Source organism: Electrophorus electricus, chromosome 14, assembly GCF_041902795.1.
Source record: "Electrophorus electricus isolate QZ-2024a chromosome 14, ASM4190279v1, whole genome shotgun sequence".
In the NCBI taxonomy this organism is placed as follows: Eukaryota; Metazoa; Chordata; class Actinopteri; order Gymnotiformes; family Gymnotidae; genus Electrophorus; species Electrophorus electricus.
The window spans coordinates 13,629,772-13,645,403 of record NC_137510.1 but is presented as its reverse complement, the minus strand read 5'-3'; the positions used below and the strand labels follow the sequence as shown (position 1 = coordinate 13,645,403).

General features: G+C 39.5%; 1 long non-coding RNA gene across 2 annotated transcripts; it reads right to left on the bottom strand.

Moving 5' to 3' along the window:
• Positions 1-649: 649 nt before the first annotated feature.
• Positions 650-13,158, bottom strand: LOC113572859 (uncharacterized). Of its 2 annotated transcripts, XR_003410161.3 has the most exons (6): positions 13,064-13,158; positions 6,126-12,225; positions 5,763-5,866; positions 3,182-3,295; positions 2,997-3,094; positions 650-1,056 (listed from the first exon to the last, which is right to left on the bottom strand). It is a non-coding gene; the product is annotated as an uncharacterized LOC113572859 (long non-coding RNA). The 2 variants fall into 2 exon arrangements; XR_014117079.1 differs by having other exon boundaries at positions 3,182-5,866.
• Positions 13,159-15,632: the final 2,474 nt, after the last annotated feature.

The window sequence follows — 15,632 nt, the reverse complement described above, 5'->3', positions numbered from 1 at the left end:
AGTGCCATTTTTAAAGAAATGTAAGCTTTTTGGCAATTAGTAGCAAGATGGTAAACAAATTGGCAGTAGCAGTGCTTTGCTGACAGTTCCACAGTTCAGTCTTCAAACATTCATGTGGAAAACATCCACCCTTTGTGGACAGGAGCACTTCCATTGTTAATGACCTGAAAAATTATTTTCATTTTGGTTAATTTAATATTATTGTGATGAGCTTTTGACTAACAACAAATCCAATGTTTTTTAGATATTTCTTTTCTGTAATAATTTTGTGTTTTTGCTAAACATATCTGTATTCTCCATTAATGTATTTGTGTTCTCATAATGCATTCATATTCTAGACTTTTGTTGGCTGTGAAAATGCTGTTGGCCACTATAACTTTGTTGACTCTCCTGGACACCATATCTTTCAAAGTCCAAATTCATAACGACCACTTTCATATTTCAAACTCAACTGGCTTTCTATCTTTTATGCTACCACTGCAGACAAAGCATGTATAGACTTATTACAGTCAGCCATAGGTCTTAACATTTATATTTGAAATGTCTAACATGCAATATAAATTTGTAGGCCCTTCTGAAGTTAAATTATGGGCAATTTACCATAAGAATTTTTCTAGGTATACTGGTAGCAAAAAGCCTCAACAACTCATCTCAATATGCCACATATCACTGCAATTTCTGTCTGATTACACCAATTCATAGTTTTACATACACAGTGCATTTGTGTGCTAGCTGAACCCTTTTGTATTATCAGTCATGTTTATTAACCTGAAGCACTAGCAACAAATTAAAAAGATGACCTATTTAATTTAAAGCCAGACATACCAGTAAACATATTTTTAGAATAGTGTTAACAGAAAATTGCAAATGTAGCTTTTTTAAGCATAAACCAAAAATGCATTTAACAGAACTAATATTTCCCTTTAGGGCATGCAATCATATTAAGAATACTTTAATTAAATACAAAGTTTCTATTACAAATGGGTATGCACAGTGCTATAGAAATTTTCCAGAGGATCCTCAGATTGGTAAATGCCACAAACAGCCAAGGAGACTCTGTGTAAATGAAAGGATAAAGTTAGTTAGCATATATATATGCAATACAAACAAAGCATCAAACTCATTATTAGTGCAGTGTAAAGTTTTAGATTTGTATTTCATTCCTGGTTCAATATTATTTATTTATCTTTTACTATTGTTACAGGTCTCAGGGATTGAGCACCATAACAGTGTATTATGAACCGACAGCTATAGAATTAAGATAAAGAGAAAATTAAGAGGATACATAAGTGGATTTACTCAGAGCAGGCCATTTTTTGTCTTTGTCTTTATTAAACATCTCATTTATGTATTTCTTTCTCTTTCACTTCTGTACTTTTCATAGAGAAAACTTCTAACTTCATCACATTTCAGCAGACACATTAGTGTAATTTACAAACTATATTCACTGCTTCATTAACTCCCCTCATGTCCTAGGAGAACTATTTCCACACGTGTTTGACCTTACACGTACGACGTCAGTATACTAGATTAGTATTCTCAGATGCATAACTGCACAGACACAAGCCTGCTATTGTGCAGTCATGGCCAAAAACTTTGAGACTAGCACAAATTTTGGTTTTCACAAAGTTTGCTGCTTCAGTTTTTATGGTGGCAATTTGCAATAGACTGTGAACAGTGATCAGATTAATTGCAATTAATTGCAAAGTCATTCCTTGCAATGAAAATTAACTTAATAACAAATATTACTGCATTCCAGCTACTGCATTTCAACCCTGCCACAAAATGGCCTGCTAACATCATTTCAGTGATCGTTAGCTCAGGAGAAGGTGTTAATGAGGACAAGGCATCTGATTTAATTCAACCATTTATCGAAATCATCAAGAACTTCAAGGAGAGAGGTTCAATTGCAGTGAAGAAGGCTTCAGGGCACCCAAGAAAGTCAAAAGAGGATGCAGCTACAGGATCGTTTCCAAAGAGGATGCAGCTACAGGATCGGGTCACCACCAGTGCAGAGCTTGCTCAGGAATGGCAGAAGGCAAGTGTGAGTGCATCTGCACACACAGAGAGGCGAAGGCTTTTGAAGGATGGCTTGGTGTCAAGAAGGGCAGCAAAGAAGCCACTTCTCTCCAAGAAAAACATCAAGGATAAACTGAACTTCTGCAGAAAGTATAGGGTTTGGACTGCAGAGGACTGGGGTAAAGTTATTTTTTCTGATGAAGCCCCTTCAGACTGTGTGGGACATCTGGAAAATGATTGTCCAGAGAAGAAAAGGTGAGCACTACCATGAGTTCTGTGTCATGCCAACAGTGAGGCATCCTGAGACCGTTCATGTGTATGGTTGTTTTTCATCCAAGAAGTGGGTTTGCTCAAAGTTTGCCTAAGAACACTGCCATGAATAAGGAATGGTATCAAAACATCCCCCAAGAGCAACTTCTCCCAATGATCCAGGAGCAATTTGGTGATGAATAATGCTTTTTTCCAGCATGACAGATCACCATGTCACAAGGCTAAAGTGATAACCAAGTGGCTCGGTGAACAAAATTTGTGAAATTTTGGGTCCATGGACAAAGATCTCAATCTCATCGAGAACCTGTGGTCAATCCTCAAAAAGAGGGTGGACAAACAAAAACACAGAAACTGTGACCAACTCCAAGGACTGAGTTGCCATCAGTCAAGATTTTGCACAGAAGATGAATCAATAAAAGATCAATAAAAAGTTTTTAAAAAACTTTATGAAATGCTTATAATTGTACTTCACTATACCATAACATCTGACAAAAGGACCTAAAAAACCTGAGGCAGTAAACTTTGTCAAAACCAAAATTTGTGTCAGTCTCAAAACCTTTGGCCATGAGTGTACAATCTCTATTTTAATTTAATTTCACATAAGAACTCTCCTCTGACAACAGACATGGAAACTGTAGCTAGCCAAACTTTTAGCTAGCTGTTAACATGGAGGGTAAAATTATAGATCGCCAAGAAAACGAACTTACTTTTACACATGCAATTGAGCCACCACGATATCTCCCTGAAGGAACACAGCTCAATTCACTCTGCTGTTTCATGCTACCAGTGAGTATCCTTGACATTCCTGGAAACAATTTACACTTGACCTGAGGGTTTATAATGAACTAAAGTAGAATTAGGGAAAAACCAACAGTAGACAAAAGTGGGTTACCTCAGAGCATAGCTACTTCCCCATGGCTGCCTTCACAGCAACCTCTAGTGGCACAGAAGGCTTCTTTGTTTGTAATAAATGTTCATGAGAGTGATAGTTCCTCCTCTTTGCGGTCTGTTTTTTTTTTTTTTTAAATAATGACAATTAATTGGAACAACAAAAAAAAAAGACCATACTTTTGTGAATCACATGCTTTCCAATACAGTAGAATGACTCCTGACACCCTACATTATATTAATCACATTTATTGTTAACAAACACCCCAATATGTTTGATGTGCATATCCTGTCATACAGTTATTTGCAAAACAATAGCAGTCTAGCATCAATAATGAATTTAATTACTGATTTTGGCAGAAAAGATAATATAACATGGAAAAACATTCATGACTAGATGTAGCCGAGTAATGGGCAACCAACAGAATCAACAGACATGACATGCATGCTGCTAATTCGGTGTAATTGACTCATTTAATGAAAGGGGAGTGTTCAAATTAATAGCAGTGTGGAGTTCAATTAGTGAGGTCATTCGTTCTATGAAGAAACAGCTTTCAATTATGGCCCTTATTTAAAGAAGGAGGGCAGCAAATGTTGTACCTGCTGGTTTTAGCCATTGCTCAGTGAGTAAAATGGGTCATTCCAGAAATTGTACTGAAGGAGAAAGAACTTTGATCAAGAAGTTGATTGGAGAGGGGAAAACATAAATAAGTGCAGAAAATAATTGGCTGCTCAGCTAAAATGATCTCAAATGCTTTTGCCAAAACACATGGTAGGAAAAGAAATACTACCATCCACGTAGACTATAAAATAACAAGAATGGCAAAGAAGCATCCAATGATCAGCTCCAGGGAAATCAAAGAAGATCTTCAGTTACCTGTGTGTACTACAACAATCAGAAGACGCATATGTGAAGCCAAACTATTTGCAAGAAACAAGTATCATTGTTGAAAAAAAGACATATTGAAAAGGTTAGTTTGCCAAAGAACACACTGACTGACCTAAAGAGAAGTGGCACAACATTCTATGGACAGACGAGAGCAAGATTGTTCTTATTGGGTATAAAGGCCACATCCGTTTGTGAGAAGACCCATAAACATTGAATTCAAGCCCCAGTACACGGTGAAGACTGTGAAACATGGAGGTGCAGGCATAATGGTTTGGGGATGTTTCTCATACTTTGGAGTCGGACCCATTTATCGCATACCAGGCACCATGGACCAGTCTGAATATATCAATATACTGGAAGAGGTCAAGTTGCCTTATGCTGAAGAAGAAATGCTCTTGAAATAGGTGTTTCAACAGGACAACAACCCCAAACACACCAGCAAGTGAGCAGCATCCTGATTCCAGACTAACAAGATTGATGTTATGAAGTGGCCAGCCCAATTCCCAGACCTCAATTTGACTGAGAATTTGTGGAGTGACATAAAAATGCTGTTTTTGATGCAAAACCCAACAATGCAGAAGAACTGTGAAATGTAGTCCAGTCAGCTTGGGCTGGAATACCTGTTCGCAGGTGTCAGATGTTAGTTGACTCCATGCCACAGAGATGTAAAGCAGTTATCAGAAATAAAATCTATACAACTAAATATTAGTTCAGTGATCAACAGAAAAGCTAAATCTGTAAACAACTTTCAGTTTATACGGTAAATATTTGAGTTTGTAAATGAAAATGAAAACACTGCTATTTTTTTGAACACTGCTATTTTTTTGACTTACCCCCATCTTCCACCTCTTTGTATGATGCTGAATAATCATTAGTCTGGTCAAATCCCTGGGCTACAGGATTGTGTTCTGATTCTGTTTTGTTAACTCCTTACTGTGGTTGTTCTGTTCTGATCAGTTGCCCTACCAGCACAGACGGTCTCTCTTACAGGCTCTCTCCTTCCTGCAGATCTTATGCAGGGTGCTGACCTCAGGTGTTCAGTTGACACTCTGCATGTTGCCCAGTCACCTACCGGGGTGCTGGTGGATTTTAAATTGTTCACATCATGTCTCTGCTTCACAACATACACTATATTGCCAAAAGTATTCACTCACCCATCCAAATAATTGAATTCAGGTGTTCCAATCACTTCCATGGTCACAGGTGTATAAAACCAAGCACCTAGACTGCTTCTACAAACATTTGTAAAAGAATGGGTCGCTCTCAGGAACTCAGTGAGTTCCAGCCTTACAAGCCTTACATCACCAAGTCCAGTGCAAAGTGTTGCATGCAGTGCTGTAAAGCACGCCGCCACAGGACTCTAGAGCAGTGGAGACGTATTCTCTGGAGTGATGAATCAAGCTTCTCCGTCTGGCAAGCTGATGGACGAGTCTGGGTTTGGCGGTTGCCAGGAGAACGGTACTTGTCTGACTGCATTGTGCCAAGTGTAAAGTTTGGAAGGAGGATTATGGTGTGAGGTTGTTTTTCAGGAGTTGGGCTTGGTCCCTTAATTACAGTGAAAGGAACTGTTAATGCTTCAGCATACCAAGATATTGTATGCTCCCAACTGTGTAGAAACAGTTTGGGGATGGCCCATTCCTGTTCCAACATGAGCGAATACTTTTGGCAATATAATGTACCTCAAGTTGTAACATACCTCAGAATCTGTGTCAGTCTCACTCTCCTGTCCCATTGTGGCTGAAGTCCTGACTCCTGAAGGTTTTGCCTTTCCTCTGAGTTGTGGTGCAATTGCCTTTGTTGCTGAAGAGGGAATGTCCGCAGGTAAGTCATTGACAAGATGAGGCAAGTTACGGTGCAGAACACAAGACTTGGAATTATCTGCCTCAGAAAACATTCTATATACAAGACTATCTTTGATATGTTCCTTCACCTCATAGATTGTCTGTTCCAAATATGATCTTAGCTTCCCTGGCCCCCTATCTCATTCATGGTCTGCACAAACACACAACCCCCTGTTGTAGTACTACGCCCTTCGTGTGTCTGTCGTAATACCTCTTACCATGTGCTTCTTCATTCTTCCTTCCCATTTCTCAGCATAGCCTCTTGGTGTCCTCTGTTCCTCTTCAGATATCAGCCAAATGTAAACTCTATGGCTAAGCTAGGGTGATGCCCAGACAGTAAAAAGAAAGGTGAATATCCCGTAGCCTCATGAAGCATGCAATTATATGCATGAATGATCTGTCCTTTACATTGTCTTCCAGGGTATGTAGCATTTGTAACAGCGTTCAGTTAAATCTCTCCACTGGATTACCCTGGGGATGGTAAGGTGTAGTCCTTGATTGTCATACACCACTCAACTGTTGCAGTGTGGAAGAGAGTCAGTTTTCAAACTCAAAACCCTGGTTGTAATGTATTTTGGCCAGGTATCCAAATCTCTGGATGTAATCATTAAAGATCTTCCCTGCTGCAGTCCTACCAAGACTTGTTTCTTGTAAGGTAAGCCTGAGCATATCTCGTAAAGTGATAAGATAAGATGTACTATAAGATATATTAGTAGCCACCCTCATTAGGTTCTAAATGTAAGTAGTCAACAGACACTAGTTCAAGAGGTGAACTGGTCATATGCTAAACATGAGGGCATGCACGTTACTGGTTTCTTTTGTTTTATGCACGGACACTGTCTGGTCATGTAAGTCTTAACCCAACACCTCATATAAGGCCAGTAGAATCTCTCTCTAAGCTACCCTAATACTTGCCCCATACCAACATGACCCATGTCACCATGTAGCTTTTGCAGGACCAGGCGTTTGTAGCAGGAGGCTAAGGCTAGGACTAATTGTTGTATGTTGGTGAGGATATGTTACAGTAGCCCATTTTTTCTCCTGTAATTTTCCCCACTCAGACATCATTTTCCTCACAGGTCCACTTGCATTACCTTTAATTTCATTAGTCAGCATTATGTTTGAGTCTTTCAGCCTCAGAATCTCACTTATGGTGGGATCCTCCCTCTGTGCTCTTCAGTGATTGGCTGGATCAATGGCTGGTAGTAGCTTAATGTTATTAGGCTCCAACTGATCACTGATGTAGAGACATTGCAGCCACTCAGGCCACATCCTGAGCACCATTCACCAGATTGCCCTCCCAGATTGCGCTGACCACCTCTGTGAGAAGTTCGGACACATACAGGTTGATGTCTAGTAGACACCTTGAAAGGGTGTCTGCATCGGCATTGACTCTTCCCAGAAATGTCTAAATTTTTCACCAACTGCCCATTTCAGTGCACGGATCTCCAGTTTCCCTGCATGGATTCTGTATTTCTTCTCAGTGGGTGTGAATGTCTTTGATCCAAAGCAAATAACTTGAGTTTGCCATCCTGATGCTGATATTACACAGCTCAAAGCCCTTTATCTGAAGCGTCCATGTGCAGTACAAATGGTAGGTTGAGGTCTGGGTAAGATGTCAATCAGTTGACTCAGGGTGTCGATGCTCATCTGTCCACTGCACAGGTGCTTTGGAAGGCAGCTGTGCACCTGTTCCCTTGCCTTACAACTGCTTTGTCAAATATGTTATTCACTGGAGCAGCTCATGTGTTTTGCAATGCAGGAAAAATCTTGGATGTAGGAGAGATAGTAGCTCAAACATCCTGCAAACCTATGTACAGTTGTGTTCAAAATAATAGCAGGGTGTTTAAAAAAGTGAGTAAAGCTCAAAGTTCTTATAATAGCTTTTATTTTCATACACACAAATGCATTGAGAACACTGCACATTCTATTCCAAATCAAAACACGAATTAAAATTAATCAAATGTGTTATTACTTTACAGAAAGTGAAGAAAAGAGAATATTAGGCTGTTCAAAAATTCACATTTACTGTATAAACTGAAAAAATGCTTGAATATTGAGCTTTCCTGTGAATCACTAAACTAATATTTAGTTGTATAACCACTGTTTCTGACAACTGCTTCACATCTGTGCTGCATGGAGTCTACCAACTTCTGGCCCCTGTGAGCAGGTATTCCAGTTCAGGATGACTGGACTACAGTCCACAATTCCTCTGCATTTCTTGGTTTTGCCAAGCATTTTTGTTGTCACATTTTTGATGTCACAAGTTTTCTATTGGATTAAGGCCCGGAGATTGGACTGACCACTCCATAAAGTTAATCTTTTTGGTCTAGAGCCAAAATATTGCATGCTTACTGGTGTGTTTGGGATCACTGTCTTGTTGAAACACCCATTTCAAGGGTGTTTCATCTTCAGCATGATTCAACACAACCTCTTCAAGTATTTTGATGCATTCAAACTGATCCATGATCCCTGGTATGCAATAAATAGGCCCGACACCATAGTATGAGAAACAACCGTGTTTCATGATGCTTATGCCACTATGCTTCATTGTCTTCACAGTGTACTGTGGCTTCAATTCAGTGTTTGTGGGTCATCTGACAAACTCTGTGGCCCCTAGACCCAAAAAGAACAATCTTGCTTTCATCAGTCCCCAAAATGTTGCGCCATTTCTTTAGGCCAGTCAGTGTGTTTTTTGGCGAATAGTAACCAATCCGGCCCATGTCGTTTTTGCAGCAATGGGACTTTGCGGGGGCTTCTTGCCAATAGCTTGGCTTCACAGAGGCGTCTTCTAATTGTTACAGTATTCACAGGTAACTTTAGACCTTCTCTGATCTCCCTGGAGCTGATCATTAGCTGAGTCTCTATTCTTCCATCCATTCAAATGGGAGTTTTCCGTTTTTCTTCCATGTCTTTCTGGTTTTGGTTCTCATTTTAAACCATTTGAGATCATTTTAACTGAGCAGCCTATCATTTTCTGCACTCCTTTATATGCTTTCCACTCTCCAATCAACTTTTTAATTAAAGTACACTGTTCTTCTGAACAATGTCTGGAACGGCCCATTTTACTCAGTTTTTTTTACTCAGCATGCACAACATCTCCTGCTTTCATCCTATAATAGGGGCCATCTGTTTGACACCTGTTTTTTCACAGAATGAATGACCTCACTAATTGAATTTCACACTGCTATTATTTTGAACACGCCCCTTTTAGTTAATTATTCAGTTACACAGAATCAGCAGCATGCATGTCATGACTGCTGGGTCTGTTGGTTTTTTATTACTCTACCACACTTAATAGTACATTTTTTGCCATGTAGAAATATGATCTAGTTAGTGATGCTGGACTGCTATTATTTTTAACACAACTGTACATCATCCACTGTTGTAGGAGTTTTATCTCTCAAGGCATATACAGCCTCTTGGTTTTTTGTGATGAGACCAACTGGCCAACACACCTCAATTTGTGCTTGAAGAGCTCACACTTGGTTGGTCTGAGTTAACTCCATGCTTCTGGAGTGCCTGAAGATCTTTTTGGTGTACTACCACATTATCCTCAAATGTTCGGGCATAGCATGAAACGTCTAAATATGGAAGGCAGAAATCATCATGGAATGAAGTGAGCATTTCCTACATACTCCGTTGAATCACAGCTGGTGCGTTGGTCAGGCCGAAAGGGATACAGACCCACTCATAAAGGCCCCATAGGGTGATGAATGTTGTCAAGTGTCATGATCCTTCTTCAATAAACCCCTGATGGTACACCTTCCCTTGGTCTAAAATTGAGAACCAGGTATAGCCTCCCAAGGTGTTAATGAGATTCTGGATCCTCGGTAGAAGATGTCTGTCAGGGATGGCTTGCTGGTGCAGTAGCCTGTAATCAACACACAGCCAAAGGAAACCATCCTTCTTATGTACACAGACCACACGGATAGGAGTAGGAGGACTTGGGACTTCATGATCCATCCCTTGGACAACAAATTCTCAATATACTCTTTAACCTCATCACCGAGAGGCTTTGGAATAGCTGCTGAAGACTTCTGCACAGGTAAGTTGTCTTAACGTGTCAAGGACATCTGAAAGGTAGGGATAATGCCAATGTCACCATCATCTTTTGCAAAAGCACTGGATTCCTCCCATAACATCAGCCTGTCAATCTGCTATTCAGTGTTCAAGTGGCTTATGTCAACAGGTGGACCAGCATTTAGCCTGTCCCTGACTCAGGATTGGGACAGTTTGCTTAACTATAATTCAGAAGTATGACTCATCTGGACTACTCTCAACAGTCTGTAAAATGTGGGATACATGCTCAATATACTCTTTCCTAGTGTCCAGTAAGTTATTAACAACATAGCTGTGGATGAAACACTTGATAGTGTATTTGTTCCCAACAAGCTGAGCCACCTTTTTATGGCTAGGGACACCTTGTTCAGGCAGTGAAGAGTCGGCTCCAGCCTGGTTTGAATCTCCTTGTCACATGTTGGTCTTTGTTCCTGGTTAAGGTTTGCTCCATGTTGGTTGGCTGATGGTCGGCTAATTTCTCCTTTTCTGAGACACCGCACAGCTTGATGGCCCTTGTCACTGAAGCAGTGATGGCATACTGTTACACCCTGTTCAATACAAAGTGAACAACTGGGTGTTTGTACAAACCTAGCTTGATACTGCTACTGAATCTTCTCTGTAGTGCTTGCATTTACTAAGGAATCAACAGCTTTAGTCAGAGCAGTTTTTGCACTCGGTTCAACCTCTGTGTGGTTTCATCTTAGCTTCTGTTGCTTTTCCCACATCGTCTGATTCAAAGGTAGTCCTGTGGACCTGTGCCACTTTGTGACGAGGACAATAACCTAATCTTCATCTTTCACTCTCCTCACTACATACTCTACTCACATGCTGCAGTAAGCATCATCAGACAATGAACTATCAGACAACAAGGGTATAAACTCCTTACGGATGTCGCTGTATTTTGAGAGAAAGCCCTGGTAAATGGTTCTCAGGAACACATTTTGGACTGTACAAGGCTCATACTCAACTTCAGTGGCTGTTTTGATGCAAGCATCACTCTCAGAGTCCTATCATCCTATATAGAAATTGTTGTGGGCTTTCCTGTTCATGTTGTCTTGTGCTTATAAGATCTTGGAAAAGCTCACTACCACCTCTCTCACTTAAGTGTGAACGCAGAAAACTTTTAAGTTTAGTAACCGTGAGGTCATCTTTGTTTATGAGCATGTCTCTGAATTGTCCAGGTTTAATATCACAGAGTATTCCATGAATAATCTCACTTTCCATGTGACTGGATTATACACCTTCACCTGCTTGCTCAGGCTGTGGTAGCAGCTATCGGATGCACTGTTGCTCATATGACCTCCATGAATCATGAATTCTTTACGCTGTAGGAATGACCGATCTCTTATGGACACAAGGCTGTCAGGCCTGACCTCATCAGAATGGCAGGAGTGGTGTGTGTGGCTGCTAATCCTCTTTGTATCTGTGTGTGGTGAGTGAGGTGTAGTAATGTTTGTCTGTGGTGCAGTTCTAATCCCCACTGTCTGGGTGTTACTTAGGACATGGGAGCACTGCAGTGTTAAAAGCTCTGTGAGTTGATCTATCAGAGTTCCATAATCTGCTACCATCTTCTGATAAGCTTGGTGTTTTGTTCTACAGAGCCAGAAGGAGCTACAGGTAAGTGAGTCACTACCTTAGTTTGGGCTAAATTGTGCGAAGGTCTAGATGCATACATTTCACCCTCAGTGCCCTCAGATTGACATACCCCTGTGTCTTCTCATCGCAATCATCATCAATGGCATCCCTTAAAAAACAGGTGAGACAGTCCCTGATCCTCTAGCTCAAGGAGTGTTTTATAACATAAATAAAAACATATGTAGTCATAACAGTACTCTTCATCACCCACAACTACTGCTTAGAAATCGAGTTCTGGTACCAGTATGATCTCAGCAACATGGAAGTTCAACCTGGAGTTCATCAGCAGTCAGTTCGTGAGGAGCTTTCTTAATCTTTTCTGTTCACTCTCCACCATCGTTTGCTTCTGTTTGTCAGCCATGGTTCACAGTCCAAGACGATTTGCACTCACACTGTCGTCCTCTCACAGCTAGGATCCACTCACTTTCTATCTAGTTTCCTTAACTGCCTCTGTCAACCACTGGAAGCTTCTCTCATGGATCATGTGTCCCCAATCTAGGATTCACATAGTGAAGGATAGGCTCCAACAATGATCAGGGATGCCTACCCCAGCAGTGCCTCCAAATATTTGTTACAGGTCTCAGGGTGTGAGCACCATAACAGTGTATTATGCATCTGTAGCTGTAGAATTAAAGAAAAACAGACAGGAGACACAAGTGGGTTTCCTCGGAGCAGGCCGTTATTTTTCTTTATTAAACATCTCATTGATGCATTTTTTTCCTCTTTCACTTCTGTTCTTTTCATACAAAACAGTTCTAACTTAAACATATTTCAGCAGACACATTAGTGTAATTTACAAACTATACTCACGGCTTCATTAAATCCAATCATGTCCTAGAAAAACAATATCCCCACACGTATTTCTCGTGTTTAAACTTACATGTACGACATCAGTATACTAGGTTAATATTCCCAGATGCATATCTGTGCGACTTTAGATGCATAAACATGAGCCTTCTATTGTCCAGTCGCCATTTTAATTTCATTTCACATAAGAACTCTCTTGTCGGCCTAACTCTGGTGACAAACATAGTAACTGTAGTTAGCTAGCAAAACTAGTTAGCTAGCTCTTAACATGGAGGGTAACATTACAGATCGCCACGAAAACGAGCCAGCTTTACGAATGCGACTGTTGCAACCTCGATGTCTCCCTGAAGGAACACAGCGCCACCCGTCACTCAACAAGTTTCACAGACCCACCGCAAACAATTTATATTACAATAAAACTCTTCTCAGACAAGTTAAAGACTATAAACTGAAATATTGTGTTAAAATTCATATTAATCTGAATACTCGAAATTACCTCAGCACCTACAGATAATGCTAGCGTTGTACAATTCAGTTTTTTTAAGGATAAACTCCACAATTCACTCAGCTTCATGCTACCAGTGAGTATCCTTCACATCCCTCTAAATAACATTCATCACTTTGACTGACTGAGGGTTTCTAGTGAACTCACCTGTATAATTGGGGAAAACCAGACAGGAAACATAAATGGATTTCCTCACAAAAAGCCGTTCTTTGTCTTAAGAAACGTAAAGTCAACTGTTATGTTTTACCCAACTACTTCCCTGTGTCTGCCCTCACAGCACCCTCTAGTGACGCACAAGACCTCCTTGTTCGTAATAAACGTTCACGAGATTGACAGTTCCTCCTCTTTGCTGTCTGCGTTTTTAAATAATGAAATTTAATTGGACCAAAAAAGTGACCATACTTTTGTGTGCGTTACCCTATTATACTTATCCTTAACACACCACCACCCTAAAAGTTCTTTTTTTTTTTTACTCGTGTGATTATAATGTTGAATAAGTGTTCAGGAGGAAGAACATGAACATAAGTTAAGCAGCCCTGTTTGGCGGAAGTACTGAGACTCTTTATAATGGCTAGATTCCCTGCATAAATAGACATAACCCCCTCTGTATCTCAGCACTAACGTTTTATGCTCCATACACAAGAAACAGGGAAATAAGCACACACATGTAATTACAGAGGCCCAATTATGGTAATAAGTCAAAAATTGCTATGATGGATGTATATAGCCATGTTCTAATCAGCGGTGCAAACTTCAGCAGACTAAAGAGTGAATCCTAGTAAATTCAATCACTGCATTTTCCTTATTGTCTGGCATGGTTTCCCCTTTATTTAAGATGAGTTCATTATGCAAACAAGAGAGTTATTCTAAATCAACTAGGTAATATGTTCCAGAAAGGTTGATTAGCACATTAATTGTTCATATGGAGCTTTCACATTTAAAAAGCCCAATTTTTGCTGTTAATTATGTGCAGTTCCATAACAGAGTGGTTTAATAACCCTGGGCTCTCATTTGAAAATGGCCTAAGTGTAACAGTGTAATTAGGGAATGGAAAAGAATCCAGACTGCTTATTTATAATGAAAATGATTTGCTGAAATGATCACCCTTGGCCTTGCAGTAATATGTAAGACAAATGATCTGTTATAGATCTTTTTAATGAAAGTGCAGTTTGTGATTAAATGATTCCATACATGAGGTGCAGTGCTATCAAGAATTTACTATAATATTTCTTAACCAATATGTCACAGGCACTACCAATAAGATAGTTGAAAGATGAAGAATTTCACTGCCTAATGTTTGAAAGAAGTGAGATATTTTCAGAAACAAAGGACACTGCACCACATTTACTAAAAATGAACTTAAACCTCTCCCACAATGGGTGGAAATGTTTTCAAAATTTCAAGATACTACTATTTTATTTTTAGCTTGTTGTCCTTATTTGTTCTCGACACTTCTTAAATTGCAACCTAATATAATACAGTCATAGCTAAATCTTATTGTCATTTAAAATGTGACTTATCACAATGATGTTTATAAATATGTTTGGCCCAATATTGAATATATATAGATATATACACACAAAATTAATGGCAATTTTTAATCTTATCTCTGTTGTTCTGTGTGCTAAACCATTGTGTTTTTAATCTGTTGTTGTGTGCACTAAACAATCAATTTCCCTTTGTTAGTTCCTCAAGTCTGGCCTCTGAAATGGAGTATATCACTTGGTATCTCTTGAAACATGAGTTAACTGGCCAGTCTCCAAGCTGTGACATAAGTCCACTTCTAGTTTTGTAAGTCTTATTTCTGCTCCTGGGTATTGGTCAGTTGTGGGCTGCTTATGGTTCACACAACAGTCAGTACTAAAAATAAAGATAATAAAGAAACCTTCTAAAAAGGAAACAGTAATGAATCCTCTACATCCTCTGACACTATTAATAGAGTTCACATCTTATTTTTAAGCTTTGTTAAGGAAAACATCACTTAAAAAATAAACAAACACCTGAATCTACACCTGGTATTTTTAGAGAATGCTTTATTCAGGTAAAGCCCTTAGATTCTCATTTTAAGTTTGTTGACCTTAGGTAACACCCATTCGAGAACTTTAAGTTACCTTTTTTTTCCAGAACAACTCTAGTGTTATTCATCCTTGACTGAGTAAAGATTTGCCAGATGGTTGAAGACTTAGTTGACCATATCAGAGAGCTCTACAGTATGTAATGCAGGTAAAGTCACAATTATATTCAGATGGGTTACCTAAGTGCAGCTGAGTGTTCTCACACACACACACAAACATGCATGCATGCATGCATGCATGCACACACACACACACACACACACACACACACACACACACACACACACATATACACACTTCACACACAGTGTGAAGGGGTCAAACTGGGCAGAACTCATGAGCTATGAGGCTAGATTTCTCTCTGATTGGACCATAATGAAATATGACAAGTGATTTATGCCCAGTGTTAATTATGTGTTTGGAGATAATTTGTTATACTGTGAAGGCATAGGCGCTGCCTCTATTATGTAATTGAATAACACAAATAATACATTCGCCATTTCCACTACACAAACTGTTTTACTCGCTGTAATTCCATGCATTTAAATGAAACAACTTCACTCATTAAGAGGGAAAGCATTTCCAAAGAGGTATGTCTTTTTGTCGCTGCCATCTAACATGTTATCCATTATGAGCTATAT